The sequence below is a fragment of the Macaca fascicularis genome, chromosome 14 (genome assembly GCF_037993035.2).
Source record: "Macaca fascicularis isolate 582-1 chromosome 14, T2T-MFA8v1.1".
Taxonomy (NCBI): Eukaryota; Metazoa; Chordata; class Mammalia; order Primates; family Cercopithecidae; genus Macaca; species Macaca fascicularis.
In genome coordinates, this window is record NC_088388.1 from 85,244,188 (window position 1) to 85,259,998 (window position 15,811).

Below are 15,811 nucleotides of genomic sequence, written 5' to 3' on the forward strand. Positions count from 1 at the left end.
CCTATAAATTAATAATTTTTGCCACTTAAAAACAGGTAATTTTTTTATTTCAAAGGTTTTCAAATGTCTACTACCAGAAACTTCTCCTCAAGAGGAATTTTAAACTAAGCCCAATAAATAATGTTGATCAAAGGAGAGGTGTTCTCGTTGAAGAGGACAGGAGATTGCTGTGTGGACTACCAGCCCTTTTCTTACCCCCTTCTTTTCCCCGGTAGCTCCTGAGGCACCTATTTAAAACTCTTATGGCTTCTCTGAATACTGAACCGCTCTCTAACACTAGATGGGAGTGTAAATTTGAACAGTCTCTTTTGTGCACAGTTTGGCAGTTTGAGAACAATTCCTATCATGTTGTTAAATTATGTAACCTTTGACTCAGCAATTCCATTTCTAAGACTCTGTTCACAGAAATACTGGCATTGTTGTACAGAGATGTGTGTGTGTATATATATCGAAGGTGGTTCATTATAGAATTGCCTAAAGGTTAAAAAAAAAGAAAAATTTAAAAAACAATGTAAATGTCCAATAAGGAACTGATTAGTTACTTTATAACACATTCTTCCTCTGGCATATTCTGCACCCATTACTGATATTGAAAGGTCTCCAGGATATATTAAAGTAATATACCTTTAACATGTATTTAAAAAGTAACTCATAAAATACTATTAAAATAAAAATCATATGAGTAAATAAAATATACATTTCTATGCATTTGTAGGTATGTAAATGCATAGAAACATGTCTTGAATGAAAACAATGTTAATAGTGATTACTTCTGGGTAGTGAGATTGAGAGAGAGAGAACTTCAACTTTTTACTTTGTAAACCAGTATATTGTTTGAAAAATTGGCATGTATTTATTTTTCTTAGGTGAAAAATAGAGAGTAGTACCTTTCCAAAGGAGATAAACTGATGATAAATAAGCACCTAAAAAGATACTCAACATTATATGTCATCTGGCTATTGCAAATTTAAAAAACAGTGAGCTACTACCACTAATTAGAATGGCAAAAATCCAAGACACTGACAGTAGCAAATGCTGGTGAGGATATGGAGAAACAAGAAAGCTCATTCATTGCTGGTAGAAATGCAGAACGGCAAAGCCATCTTGAAAGATAGCTTGGCAGTTCCTCATAAAACCAAACATCTTTTTATATGATCCAGCAATTATGCTTCATGGTATTTAATCAGATAAGTTGAAAACTCATGTCTATATAAAAACCCACACACAAATGTTTATAGCAGCTTTATTCATAATTGACAAAACTTGGAAGTAACCAAGGTGTTCTTCAGTAGGTGAACCAGTAAATAAACCATGGTACATTCAGAGGTCGGAAAGTTTTTTAGCACTAAAAAGAAATGAGCTATCAAGCATGCAAAGAGTGGCATTCTCTCTATTCTCCGTGAAAAGACATAAAGGAAACTTAAATCCATATAATTATACTAAGTGAAAGAAGACAACTTGAAATGGCTCCATACTTTATGATTCCAGCTATATGACATTCTGGAAAAGACAAAACTACAGAGACAGTAAAAAAGATCACTGGTTGTCAGGGGTTCGCAGGAATGGAGGGATGAATAGGCAGAACATAGAGAATCTTTAGAGCAGTGAAACTACTTTGTATGATACGGTGGTGGATACTTGTCATTATACATTTGTCATAACCCAACCATGTACGTATAGCACCAAGAGTGAAGCCTAATGTAACTTCAGGTGGTAACAATGTGTCAACGTAGGTTCATTCATTGTAATAAATGTGCCACTCTAGGGCAGAATGTTGATTTTGGGCTCAAGCAATCCTTCTGCCTCAGCCTCCCAAATATCTGGGATTATAGGCGCATGCCACCACTCCCAGCTAGCTTTTTATTTTTGTTTTATTTTTTTGTGGAGACAGCTCTTGCTATGTTGCCCAGGCTGATCTCAAACTCCTGGCCTCAAGTGATACCCCTGCCTCAGCCTCCCAAAGCACTGGGATTACAGATGTGAGCCACCATGCCTGGCCTAGCCCAACATGTTTATTCAACAGGATGGACTAGGTCCTGTGAGGGTACAGTGAAAATGTAGACATAGTTCTTGTTCTCTAGGTGCTTGAATATAATACAGTGAAGTTTTTAAAACTATACCATACTATAAAGCATATTTTTTAAAACGTGCTGTAAGAAAAACACAAGTAACCGATTATGAGAGTCTAGAGAAAGGAATGAGTTCCTCTCTTCTGATTACGGAGAATATGAGAATACTTCACTACGGCAGAAGCATATGAGTTGGATCTCAAAATATAAATACATTCTTGTCAGTCAGATAGAGTGGGAAGGGAACAGGAAGAGCACTCTAGGCAGAGGGAACAGCACAAGGAGGCCTGAAAATATGTATTATATGTGAGGAATGGTGGCTGCCTGGATGGCTATCACTTAAGATAAGAAAAGGGATACCTTGGGAAATAAAACTGGAAAAGAAAAGTGGGGTAGAAGCATGCAATATCTTGTATACTCCATGCTAAGCTATTTATGTTAACAAAATACAGGGAGTTAGCACAGGTAGGCCAAGTCAATCACTGGTAGGCTAGATCTGTTGTCCTGCAGCTAGGATAGGAGTTAAGAGGCATAGGCCTCTGTCCAGGGGCCTGGGACAGGGTTCAAGAGGGATAGGTTCTGATGAGCCCACAGTCTGAAGCCTGCAGTGGGAGCACCAAATGCTTGAACTCCTGGCTCAAGCAATCCTTCTGCCTCAGGAGGATTATGGGGTTGCGCCAACAGCCAATTAAGGGCATCTTAACACCTTTTGGATCTGAGCAGCTCTGGCCTCCCTGCTCAGCCCCTCTCTGGCTAGTAAGACCTTCTGTAATTAGAAATCATGCTTTCTCATGCTTGGTGTCCCCTTTTAGGGTTGTCTTCTCTAGCTAGACAGAGGAGCCTTGTGAGGATACTGGTAAGGATCCGTTTTCTTTTCCTATACTCGCTGTTCTAGGAGTTAGGTAGGAACATGTCCCTATTGACCTACCCCTCTTGAACCATCTATAGTTCAACCATGGAGTTTATACTATGGCATGTTCCTCATTTCTCTTGATTCTGGTTTTGTAAGCTCCTGACATTAAATTACTCTCTTATTTTTTCTCCATGGTTTGATTTGTGTTCCTGGCTCTGATTCCCAATTATTCCAAAACATATTAGTTTAATGGTTTGGCTCTACATTCAACCTTACTGTGAATGTCAGCCTTAAATGCCCCCAAAATAAGAGCCTTCTACCTAATATAGACCCTGTATCACATCATTGCTCCTAAGCTGCATATGCTCTTATCAGGGATACATGATTTTTAAACACTAAACAAAATATAAGGTTGAATAGAATTAAACTGTAAAACATCTTGCAGTTAACAAAAAGTAGTAAAATGTTGTGGGAAAGAAGATGCATTCAAGACATCTGGATTCTAGTTTTAGTTGTCACTAACTGGTTGCAGGACTAACCAAGTCTCTTAATCTCAACTATAAAATTGAAGAATTGTTCTATATGACTTCTCAGAGAACTTTAAACTCTGTGACTAAGTGCTATGTGGGTAGAGAAAGGGAGAAATCTCTTTGGGTGGGATTTGTTAAGTCTTCTGGGAAAAGAGAAAAAGGGATATAAGGTGAGCCTTAAAGATGTGTGGGATTTTTTATTGGGAAGATGAAAGTGAGAGCACTTGCAGAGTTGGAGGTAAAAATTTTGGTAAAACAAGGATGGAGGAATGAGCAGAATGGCTCACAGCACAGCAAACACCAAACATGCCAGCCTGAGCACAGCAGCTGGTAAGCAGTGGGAGAGCCCTGGAGGGGCAGGCTATGGTGAATGCTGTTGGACATGAGGCTGAGGGGTCGCAGAGGACCTTTGTGGAGGGAAGATTAGTCTGGAAAGAGTGGGCAGGATGGAGGGGTGGGCGAATGCATTGGAGAAGAAGAGAGGAGTTTATGACCATGGTCCAGGTATGAGTTAAATACATTTGGACTAGGGTAGCTGAGATGTGAGTAGAGAAAGTGGCAAATCTGAGAGGCATTTTGAAGCAGAGATTGAATAAAGAGGAATAAGAAGAGGAAGTGATCTAAGTTAACTAGCAAGGCTTGAGGGGAGATTTTGTTAACAGAAAAGGGAAAGGAATTTTTTGGGAGGAGGTTTGATCTTCTAAGGAGTTTCATTGTTTCATTCTTAGACATGAACATGTGTGAACAGTTGTACTGGGAGTCTTTTAAAATGGGTATATTTTTGTAGGCAGTTAGAAATGTGAATGTTGTCAAAATCAGATAGAAGAGTTTCTAATTATTCATATTGAGGCAGTAGTTGAAACTGTAAAAACAGATGCTCTGTATGAAGAAGAATATTACAAAGAGAAAGACATACAAACAAACTATTAGAAGAAAGAAATCATTACACATTTTATAAGGCTTAACTATTTAGCTTTACATTTTATTTCTTACTTGAATCCAACTCTTATAGTACTCCTTTGACCTGTCCCACAAATTTCTCTCTCTCAATCTTTTTTTTTGCATAAATATTAGCAATCTTTTCCTTTTCTTTCTGGGTAACTATATTAGTAAGGACAGGTTAGCTTATACTAATACTCCAAATCTTAGTGGCTGAAAGGTATTTCTCATACACTCTACGTGTCTATCACTTCTCCTCACATTTTGTTGGCCAATGCAAGCCACACAGCCATATCAACCCTCAAAGGAGGTGGCAGTTTGATCCCCTGGTGTACATTAATGGGAAGAGTGGGACTATTTGTGAAAAGTTCTAATGATAACCATAGTAACACACTTTTTTCCTTAGATCACTATCTACAACCATGTCTCCTCTACCTTCTTATTTGTATCGTCACTAAAACATTTTCAGTATGAATGTTTTATAAGCAGCAGTATGGTGGCATAATTCTATGGCATGATTCCAAGTCATTTCTGCTTCTTTGCTCTTTTCTCCTTATTTTGATGCTGTCTTCTTTTGGTTCCATGACAGGCTCTCTTCTTTTCTTACTTTCCCTATTCTTAGAACTGAAGAGACTCAAGGAAATGCTACAACGGAATCAAAACAATTTTTACCCCATCTCTCCTCCCTGTGGTTGGTTCCACTTCTCTTCCTTCTTTAGCAAGAGTCATTTCTTCCTCTTTGAGTCCTGCTGCACTTCCTTCTTCTTTCTCACTTCCATGTCATTCAGAGGTTAAGGCAGTTGTGGAGCAAAACAACCAGCTGACAAGCAATAGATCCGATTCAATCCACTATTTATTCTGTGCAACATTAATTAGCTGGTTGTCCTGATTTTCACAGCCTGTGCCCACCCCATACATTGTTGACTTGATTACTTCTAATAAGAATTAATCTTTTTTTTTCCATTTGAATCCCACAGAATGTGGTTTGAGTCTCTAATTTGATTATCACAGTCTGCCCTTCCTCAGGGTTATTTTTGTATATGCTTCCTCACTAAATCACGACATCCTTATAGATTAAACAGTGATGTGCACATAATAGATACTCAATAATTGTTAATTCAATGATGAGTCCTATATTTGACTAACTTGCCACTGGTTTTGGTGACATTTGGGTAAATCTTGATTCAGCAGTTGGCACTTAGGCTTTTGCTCATATCTAGAAAAAAAGGACATATGTAAATAGAAAAAAATATTATCTGTTGAAGACCTTTCTATTTCTCACCCTCCATATTAAGATTGTAGTACTATTGTTCATTTACAATTCATACCATACCTGCTTTCTAAGAGGCTTTAAGTAGATGTATTAGGCAATATATTCACTTATTCATTAATTCATTCATTCACTGATTTACTCAATAGTCACTTAATGAGTCCCTATCATAGGCTAGGGATAGGATAGAAAGTCTAATAAAAGGTTGGGCATGGTGGCTCATGCCTGCAGTACCAGCACTTTGGGAGGCTGAGGCTGGCAGATTGCCTGAGTTCAGGAATGCTAGACCAGCCTGGGCAACATGGCAAAATCCTGTCCTACTGAAAATACAAAAATTAGCTGAGTGTGATGGCACCCGCCTATAATCCCAGCTACTTGGAAGGCTGAGGCACAAGAATCACTTGAACCCAGGAGGCAGAGGTTGCAGTGAGCCAAGCTGGCACCACTGCAGTCCAGCCTGGGTGACAGAGTGAGACTCCATTTAAAAAAAAAAAAAAGTCAAATAAAATGTGGTAACCTCTTTCAAAATCTGGGAGCAGGTGGGAGACACATAAGTAAAGCAATTGCTATAGTGCCATAAACACTGTGGCTTAGAGGAGAAGCATCTAAGTCAGACTGGAACTTTTTGGGAGATGAGACCCCTGAAACTAGCTTTGAGATTAAGAGGAGGAGATAGCTGGAGAATTGGGGATGGTGGAACAGGGGTTTTTATGAGGAGGAAATGTGCCGTGTGCAAAAATGAGATGGGAAATAAAATTACTTGCTCCAGAAACTGCTCAAGAAATTCAATAGGACAGATCGATAACATCCTAGTTGAGGAATGGCAGAAGACAAGCTGGTGAAAAGAACATGTGTCAGATCTAAAAGTGTCTTAAAGTAAGGAATAGTAACATCAAAGCTATGGAACACGTCGAAACTCCTCTGCCAGGCCAAGTGAGGTCTCAGATGCCATTCTGGGATTATACTTCCAGAAGCTGGGTCTGGTTATGGGTAGGGTAAGACTTTCTCCATAATATGCATGGAATAGAACTGAGAGGATCTGAAAGTGAGGGCCCAGGGTACAAAGCTAGGATTAATTCAAAGCTGATAGGAAACCAGAAATAAATTAATATGAAACATGATCAGAAAGTACTAAGAGCAAAGAGGAAAAAATGCAGGATGAGAGGCACAGCATAGTGTCTTTCTGTTGTTGCTGTTGTTCAGACAGAATCTTTGGTCTGTTGCCCAGGCTGAAGTGCAGCGGCGCAATCTCAGCTCACTGCAACCTTCACCTCTTAGGTTCAAGAAATTCTCATACCTCAGCCTCCCAAGTAGCTGGAACTACAGGTGTGCACCACCACACCCAGCTAAATTTTTGTATTTTTAGTAGAGATGGGGTTTCACCATGTTGGCCAGGCTGGTCTCAAACTCTTAGCCTCAGGTGATCCACCTGCTTCAGCATCCCAAAGTGCTGGGATTACAGGCATGAACCACCGCGCCCAGCCACAGCTCAGTATCTTAAAGCCACCTTTTCCCTTTTTGGGCTCCTTGAGCCAGTATCTGTATGGGAGAGGAATATTTTGAACCTATTTGGACCTAAGGCTATCCAAGTATTTTAAGCAGAAGAGTGATAGGACCTGTTGTTGCTCTCTTAATTCTAGACACACAGCATCTTGTCATGTCCTGTGAGCTCGACCCCATTTGTGTCTGGCCCAGAGTAAGTCCTCAATAAATAATTAGTGAATGGCATGGACTTGCTGCTAATTGTTAAGCACAGGAATGGTTTGTTTAGTCTATTCATATATTATGTGAGTATAATGCTACAAGAAAACTGATTTAATAGAAACCCACAAGAATGTACTCTTCTATTTATTTTAATAAATGTCCACAAAAATTGTTATCTACCAGCCATTCAAATGTAAAATTAATCTTTTTTCCAACAGTGTCACAGACATACACATTTAAAGCATACACATTAAGGAATAAGACAATAGAAAAGATAACCAAAGCAGCAGAACCAACTAAAATATAAAAACAAAATAACAGTTTACCAATAAAATGGTATACGTTTGCATAACAACAATACAGAAACAGTGGCTAAGAAGATTGTAAAAGGTGGAGTTAAGCAATACAAAGCTGCTTACAAGACTTGTAATTGTTGACCATAATTGAACTAATGGTGGTGAAAATAAAGTTAGAATTTCCTGCAGATGTCAGGCGTGGTGGCTCACACCTGTAATCCCAGCGCTTTGGGAGCCTGAAGCAGGAGGATTGTTTGATCCCAGGAATTCTAGGCTGCGGTGAGCTATGATTGCGCCACTGCATTCCAGCCTGGGCGACAGAGAATGAGACAGTGTTTTCTAAATAATAAATACATACATAAAATATTAAAAAGAAATAAAAGGAATCTCCCGTGGGAAGCTTCATCATTTGTCTGCCATTCTAAAGTTGGGGTGGGGGGCAGAATAGGTAAGCTTTGGGTCCAGTTTATCATGAGAGAATGCATTAAGCAAACAACAGTTGAACAGAGTGTGGCCAGCCTGTACACATGTCACAATGGTGCCATCATGAGACAAGGCCACGTAATATAAAAAGTGAGGAAGGAAATACAAACTCCAAGTAAAGACCAAATTGCTAAGGGCTGCAGGGCCTCCCAGACTGCTCTTCATTCATAGCACAGGCTTCAAATGTGCCTTGTGAATGTGCATATGTAACATCTGAATGGATGTGCATTCTAAGTTAAAGTCACCACACATTTAAACCTGTACAGTTTTAGTTATTGATATGAACTTTCCGTCCCAGATCTTAGAATGATTTCTTCATGCTTAGCAACATCACCAGATAACAAGAAGCAGCATGCAAAGATGTCCTTTATGGTATTATAAAAAGTAAATATTTTATCTTTGTCCCAGATTCCTGGCATGCAGCTTCTGAAACATTTTGGAATCCTGGGAATGATAAGGGTAAGAGTATATTTTGCATGTTAATTAGATGTCTGGTGGCTGAGGGCCCCTAGGTAGCTTCAGGATAGGGGCTGGAAGCCAAAAAGGCCAAGCCTTGATTAGAAACTTGGAACTTTCATCCCCATTCTGCTGCTGGGGAGGGCAGAGCGGGTAGAGATTGAGTTCAATCACCAATGGTCAATGATTTAATGAATCATGTCTACTTAATGAAACTTCCATAAAAACCCATAAACAGTGGAGGTCAGAGAGCTTCCCAGTTGGTTAACACATCTGCATTCTGGGAGGGTAGCACACTCCAGCTCCATGGTACAGTAGTGTTATGTTTGGGACTTTTCTGGGCCTCGCCCCTTTACCTCTCATCGGCTGTTCATTTGTATCCTTAAAATACAAATGTAAGTTAAGTGCCTTCCTGAGTTCTGTTGGCCAGTCTAGGAAATCATTGAAACTTAGGAGGGGGTTATGGAGATAGCTGATTTATGGCTGGTCACATAGAAGTACAGGTGATCTCAAATAGCATGGTACTGGCATAAAAACAGACATATAGACCAATAGAACAGAATAGAGAGTCCAGAAATAATTCCACACATTTATGGTCAATTGATCTTTAACAAAGGCGCCAAGAGCACACAATGAGAAAAGGGCAGACTATTCAATAAATGGTATTGGGACAATTGGATTTCCACATGCAAAAGATTAAAATTGGACCCTTATCTCACACCTTACACACACACACACAAAAAAAAACTCAAAATGGATTGAAGATTTAAATATAAGACCTGAAACTGTGGAACTACTAGAAGAAAATAGGAAAAAAGCTTCTTGACATTGTCCTCAGCAATCACTTTTTTGGTTATGACCCCAAAAGCACAGGCAGCAAAAGCAAAAATAGTCAAATAAGAGTGCATCAAACTAAAAAGCTTCTCTATAGAAAAAGAAACAATCTATGGAATACAACCTATGTACAGAAGAAAAGAGACAAGAAACAACCTATGGAATGAAAGAAAGTATTTGCAAGCCATATATCTGATAAGAGGTTAGTTTTCAAACTATACAAGGAATTCAAACAACTCAATAACAAGAAAACACATAACCAGATTTTAAAGTGGGCAAAAGGGTCGGGCGCAGTGGTTCACATCTGTAATCCCAGCACTTTGGGAGGCCAAGGTGGGCAAATCACCTGAGACCACCGGAGGGAGTTCAAGACCACCCTGACCAACATGGAGAAATCCTGTCTCTACTAAAAATACAAAATTAGCCAGGTGTGGTAGTGCACGCCTGTAATCCCAGCTACTCAGGAAGCTGAGGCAGGAGAATTGCTTGAATCCGGGAAGTGGAGGTTGCAGTGAGCTGAGATTGTGCCATTACACTCCAGCCTGGGCAACAAGAGGGAAACTCCGTCTCAAAAAGAAAAAGGAAAAAAAAAAAAAAAAGGCAAAAGACCTGAATAGACATTTCTCAAAAGAAGACGTATGAATGGCCAACAGGTATATGAAAAAATGGTCAACATCACTAATTATCAGGAAAATGTAAGTTAAATTAAAAGCACAGTGAGATATCACCTCACACATGTTAGAATATCTATCAAAAAGACAAATGATTGGTGTTGGTGAGGATGTGGAGAAAGGGGAACCTTGTACAGTATGGGTCAGAACGTCAATTGGTGCAGCCACAGTGGAAAATCACGTAGAGGTTCCTCAGAAATTAAAAATAGGACTACCTTATGACCCAGCAATCCCGCTTCTGGATATATATCCAAAAGAAAGGAAATCAATATATTGAAGAGATATCTGCACTCCCACAATCACTGCAGCATTATTCACAAAGGCCAAGATGGAAAATCAACCTAAGTGTCCATCAATGAATGAATGGATAAAGAAAATGTTTTACACACACACACACACACACACAAACACACATTGTAATATTGTTCAGCCTTTTAAAATACGGAAGTTCTGTCATTTACGACAATCTGGGTAAACCTAAAGGATACTATGCTAAGTGAGATAAGCCAGTCACTGAAAGACTACAGATACTACAGATCTCACTTATATGCGGAACTCATAGATGCAGACAGTAAAATGGTGGTTAACAGGGCCTGGGGGTAAGGAGAAATGAATGGGGAGATACTGTCAAAGGATACAGGGTTTCTAACTGTTAGGATGAATAAATTCTGGAGATCTATTGTACAGCATAGTGATGCTAGTTAAGAATGCTGTATTGTATTCTTGAAAATTGCTAAGACAATAGATTTAAAATGTTCTCACCACAAAAAAAAGTTGTATGTGCAGTGATAGATATATTAATTACTGTCATTAAATTATTTCACCACATATACATATATCAAAACCTCACATTGTACACTGTAAATACATACCATTTTTATTTGTCAACTATAGCTTAATAAAGCTAGGGGAGGGTGGAGAAGTATGGGTGATCTGATATTGCACCTAGCATCTGAAATGAGGGCAGCCTTGTGGCTCTGAGCCCTTAAACCTGAAGAGTCAGAGGCCAACTCTGAGTAGTTAATACTAATTTAATTGGATTGCTGGACACCCAGTCAATTTCCAGAGAGGTGGAGAATTGGTTGGTGTGAGAAAACAACCCTAAAAGTTGGTGTCAGAAGTGTTGTGAGTAAAAACAGCTCAATTCTGGTAAAATGTATCTTACTAATTTTACTATTCTATTTATCTGGTGAAAAAAAAATTAGTAGAATCTCACAGGTTCTGCATGTGTGTTCATGAGAAGTTTGGTTTGGTATGTGCAGAAGTTTGGCTTTAGTGGGTGTGGAAGTAAGCCAAGGGTTTTTTTCCCCGAAATATTCCAGGTCTAGGTTTAGTCTTTGCTTTGTTCTTTCTCTTCCATATTCTATATTCCTTACTTCCTTTAAGTAAACTTAAAGTAAACTCACTGTTTTTGGAAACCAACATCAACCTCATTCAACTCAGTTACCTCTACTTGGTTCTGCCAAATACTCCCGTGTTTAACACATTCTTTAAGGCAGTGGAGAGCTGTGGAAAGGTTTTAAATCTGGAGCACATGGTAAAATTTACCATGTGATTTTAGGTAATCACTTGGACCAGAGGCTGCATACCAGAGATGTAAGGATAGAGGCTTTCTAGTGTAGTGCACAAAAAGCACAAGTTTTGGAGTCAGCCAAACCTGGGTCCACATCTGGTTTTCAACACTTATTGGCTGTATAACCTTGAACAAGGTACTTATTCTCTCCAAGCCTACATGTCTTCATCAAGTGCAATAGAAATCATTTTCAGTTAAGTCATGTTTGTAAAGTGCTTAATGTAAACACCGGCAGGTAGAAAGCACTTAGCAAATAGTAACTAGTAAGTTAATTGCTATGTTGTTCTATGAATGTTTTCTTTGTTGTTTCATGAGTCTTAACTGGATTTTAAACTCCTTCCAGTCAGCATCTGTCTCTTTTACTTCCCACTAAGGGTACCTGATACAGTGTCTGAGTAGCTTCCATCCTAGATTCAATCCTTTTAATCCAGGGCTGACCTGATACAGTCCTGACTAGAAGGTTACTTGAATGTCATCCCATTCCAGCTCTGGGCAACCTTATGTCAAAGGAAGATAGACTAGGCCAAGGTGGTCTTTGACATCCACTTCTTTCTTTTTCATGACCCTGAAACCTTAAACTAGGATCACTTTAGGCTTCCCCTTCTGAACTCATACCTCACTCAATGCCACGCTCCCACACCACTCTTCTCCTGTCCACCTAGAATTATTCCCTCGTTAAAACTGACTCTGGCTGGGCACAGTGGCTCATGCATGTAATCCCAGCACTTTGGGCGGCCAAGGAGTGCGGATCACTTAAGATTAGGAGTTCGAGACCAGCCTGGCCAACATGGTGAAACCCTGTCTCTACTAAAAATACAAAAATTAGCCAAGCATAGCGGCACAGGCCAGAAGTCCCAGCTACTTGGGAGGCTGAGGCATGAGAATCGCTTGAACCTGGGAGGTGGAGGTTGCGGTGAGCCTTGATCACACCATTGCATTCTAGCCTGGGTGACAACAGTGAGACTCCATCTTAAAAAAAAAAAAAAAAAAAAAAAAGACTGCCTTTCCAGCCCTATCTGCTTGCTAATTCATTGAATATGTTCAACAAACTTTTGCTGAGTGCTTACAGCATTCTACAAACTGGGGAAATAAAATGGAAGAGCTACAATTGTTACACTCCAGTAACACGTTTTGCTTATGCTATAATACAATTAATGCTGGAATTAGTGAATTTCATCTCCTGAATTAGAACCACCTGTGAAGCTTTTAAAACTACAAATGCTTAGGTTTCAGCTAATTTAGTAAATTTAGGTTGGACTCAGATATATAAAATCTCTGAACCTTTTTCGAAGATTTTACTGAACAGCCAGGGTTAAGACCTACGGGACGTGTTGCAAGTAGAAAGGAGATAGGGATCACGGAGTGTTGGATGAGCTTCTTTTTGGAGCATTAAATTGCATGCTGAAGGAGGTGTGGTTTTCCAGAGACGGAAGAGCATTCTAGGAAAAGGAAAAGCATAAAGCCAAAACCTAAGGCCTTTGAATTTATCAGTATAATTTTTACAAATATATGAGTTGAAGAGCGTTAGAAGACCCACTGTTGAATAACATTTATGCACACTAACTATAAACTTCTGAGCAAAATGTCCTTATTTTTATCCATCAATGCAGTTGACACATACTATAGTAACCATTTGTTTTCATGTTTAGTTTATTCTATATATTAAGACCTTCTCAAAGGAAAGATATACAACTTAGTGTTTGCAACCCCACAATTGATACACAGTAGGTTTTTCAATCCATGTGTGTTGAATGAATGATGGTCATTATGTCATGATCTTAGTAATGAGAATTTCAAGTCAAGTGAAAGAGGAAATCTTTGGATGTGAGCTTTCAACTCCACTTGCAAAGCATGTAAGTGATCACCTCTTCTTTGTCTGTGTTGTGACCCTGTTTTGAAATATTCAAAAACGCTGGGCGTGTTGACTCATGTCTGTAATCTCAACACTTTGGGAGGCCGACGCGAGTGGATTGCTTGAACCTAGAAGTTTGAGGCTATAGTGAGCTATAATCATGCTACAGCACTGAAGCCTGAGTGACAGAGCAAGACCTTATCTCTTAAAAAGAAAAAAGAAAAGAAATACTCAAAAGGTATCCATTTATTTGACAAGAATTCATTGAGTTTCTCTGGTATACCAACCTCTCTATTTATATATTTGTTCTCAGAGTGATGTGAAATAATTTTTTTTTCTTTTTTCTTTTTTTGAGACGGAGTCTCGCTCTCTTGCCCAGGCTGGAGTGCGTGGTGTATTCTCAGCTCACTGCAGTTTCTGCCTCCCAGGTTCAAGTGACTTGTGCCTTAGCCTCTGTACTTATTCTGACTACCAGCCATGTGTTTGGTACTTTATATAGCTCCATGTCTGATCCGTAAAATATCATTTAATTTTTAGTCTTCACATGAGTCTTGAAAATAATCTTCCCCCTGCCATCGCCATTTTTACAGATAAGGGAACTGACACTCCAAAGGTGCAAAGTCCAAGATTGTATGGCGCATGGACAGAAGCACCAAGATTTGGACCTAGCTTTGTCTTCCTTCAAAGTCATTTTTCCTCATACTATACCATCTCCTGGGTTGAATCTGTGAGCAAGGCCAGATGTGAATGATTAAGAAGTCACTATTCAACAAACTGAGCCCACACGGTACACAGCACCAAAATGCCCACTTTTAACTAGCAAATTATCCCAAAGATAATTGCTGTAACTTGATCAGCTTCTTACCACTAATTCAGCAGTCTTGGAAATACAGCTTATGATTGAATCTATGAGCATGAAATGAAATGTAGGTTTGTCAGTTTTTAAATAAAACTGGATGACTCTTAATTGGCTTTTTTTTCTGGTTTTGCTTGTTTTTAGGCCATTTCCTCCAACTCCTGTTACTTCTAAACAACATAACCTAGAATATTAGCAATTATCTGGTTAATTTGACCAGCGTGAACATCCAGCTTAGATAAAAATAACACTCAGTTGACAACCAGAAAGTAAACTAGGGTGAAATTCAAAATTAGATTTCAAAATTATTAGGTCATACCATCACTAGGCCAAAAGTCTTGAGAAATTTATCCAAGTAGTTCACAATCGTGGGTAGATATGGGGGCGGAAGAGGAGGATAGGATGGAGAACTAGTTAGTGTTCCCTTGTCAGGAATGAAAGGATTGTATGATATACACTATTCTCTACAGGGTATGCAGATATTCTCCCAAGAGCACTTCCATGCTGTGGCACTGGCTGGGCCATAGTACCAGAAAGGTGGTTCACAGACAGACTCAAAACTCTGGACTCTATGTGGAAGGTTTACGGACTCTTGTTCCTCAGACCTTACTCTTTAATCCTTTCTCTTGGATCTATTTCCTATCTAGTGCCAGGGTTCTATGTGCATGAAATCTTGACTGTCCCTCTTGGGGAGTCCATGGCAAGATATGCTGGAAGCAGCAGAAGGTCCAGGGCAGTGACTCTGCCTCTAACCTCCAGGTAACCACCCAGATAGAAGGAGTCTCCTCAAGATAGGAAAGACATCAGATGTTCTAGCTGAGTTCTGGGATGGTGGTTCACCTTTAGCGGACAGGAATTTTCCTTAGTCAGTCACTGAGTAGCACAACCCACATGTTCTCTGAATCAGGCTGTAGGGAAGGTAGTCCAAGTCCTTGACAAAGTTCTTCAGGAAACTGAGGAAATGGGCCTAATAAAAATTTAACTGTTGGTAGGCTGTGAAAGCCCAAGAGCATGATTTGTGCATTGGGGAGAATATTAGTTAGAAATCTGCCTGCGAAGTACCCCCCAGTCCTTTAGGGCACACAGTCTCAGCAAGCAGGGCAATGCGGTCGAAGAAAAGAAGCCAGAACTCAGTGGGGCAGTGTTGAACCCCAGAGTCAGAGACTACCACTGGGAGCAACAGTAGGAAAAAACAGAGCAGAGCCTGTGAGGCAGTGAAATTGAGAGATAGGTACTCCCAGATTCTGGGCACTTCATGTACACCTGGGATATGTGCAGTCACCCTAGAACCTGCCTAGAAAGGAGGCACTTGAGGGACTAGTGTTCCTGCTGAAAATGGCCTGGGTACCATTTTGCTTCTTTAAAGTGGCTTGCCATTGGTTCATTCTCATTCATTATGTACTGGGTTGTTATTGCAGTTGTTGT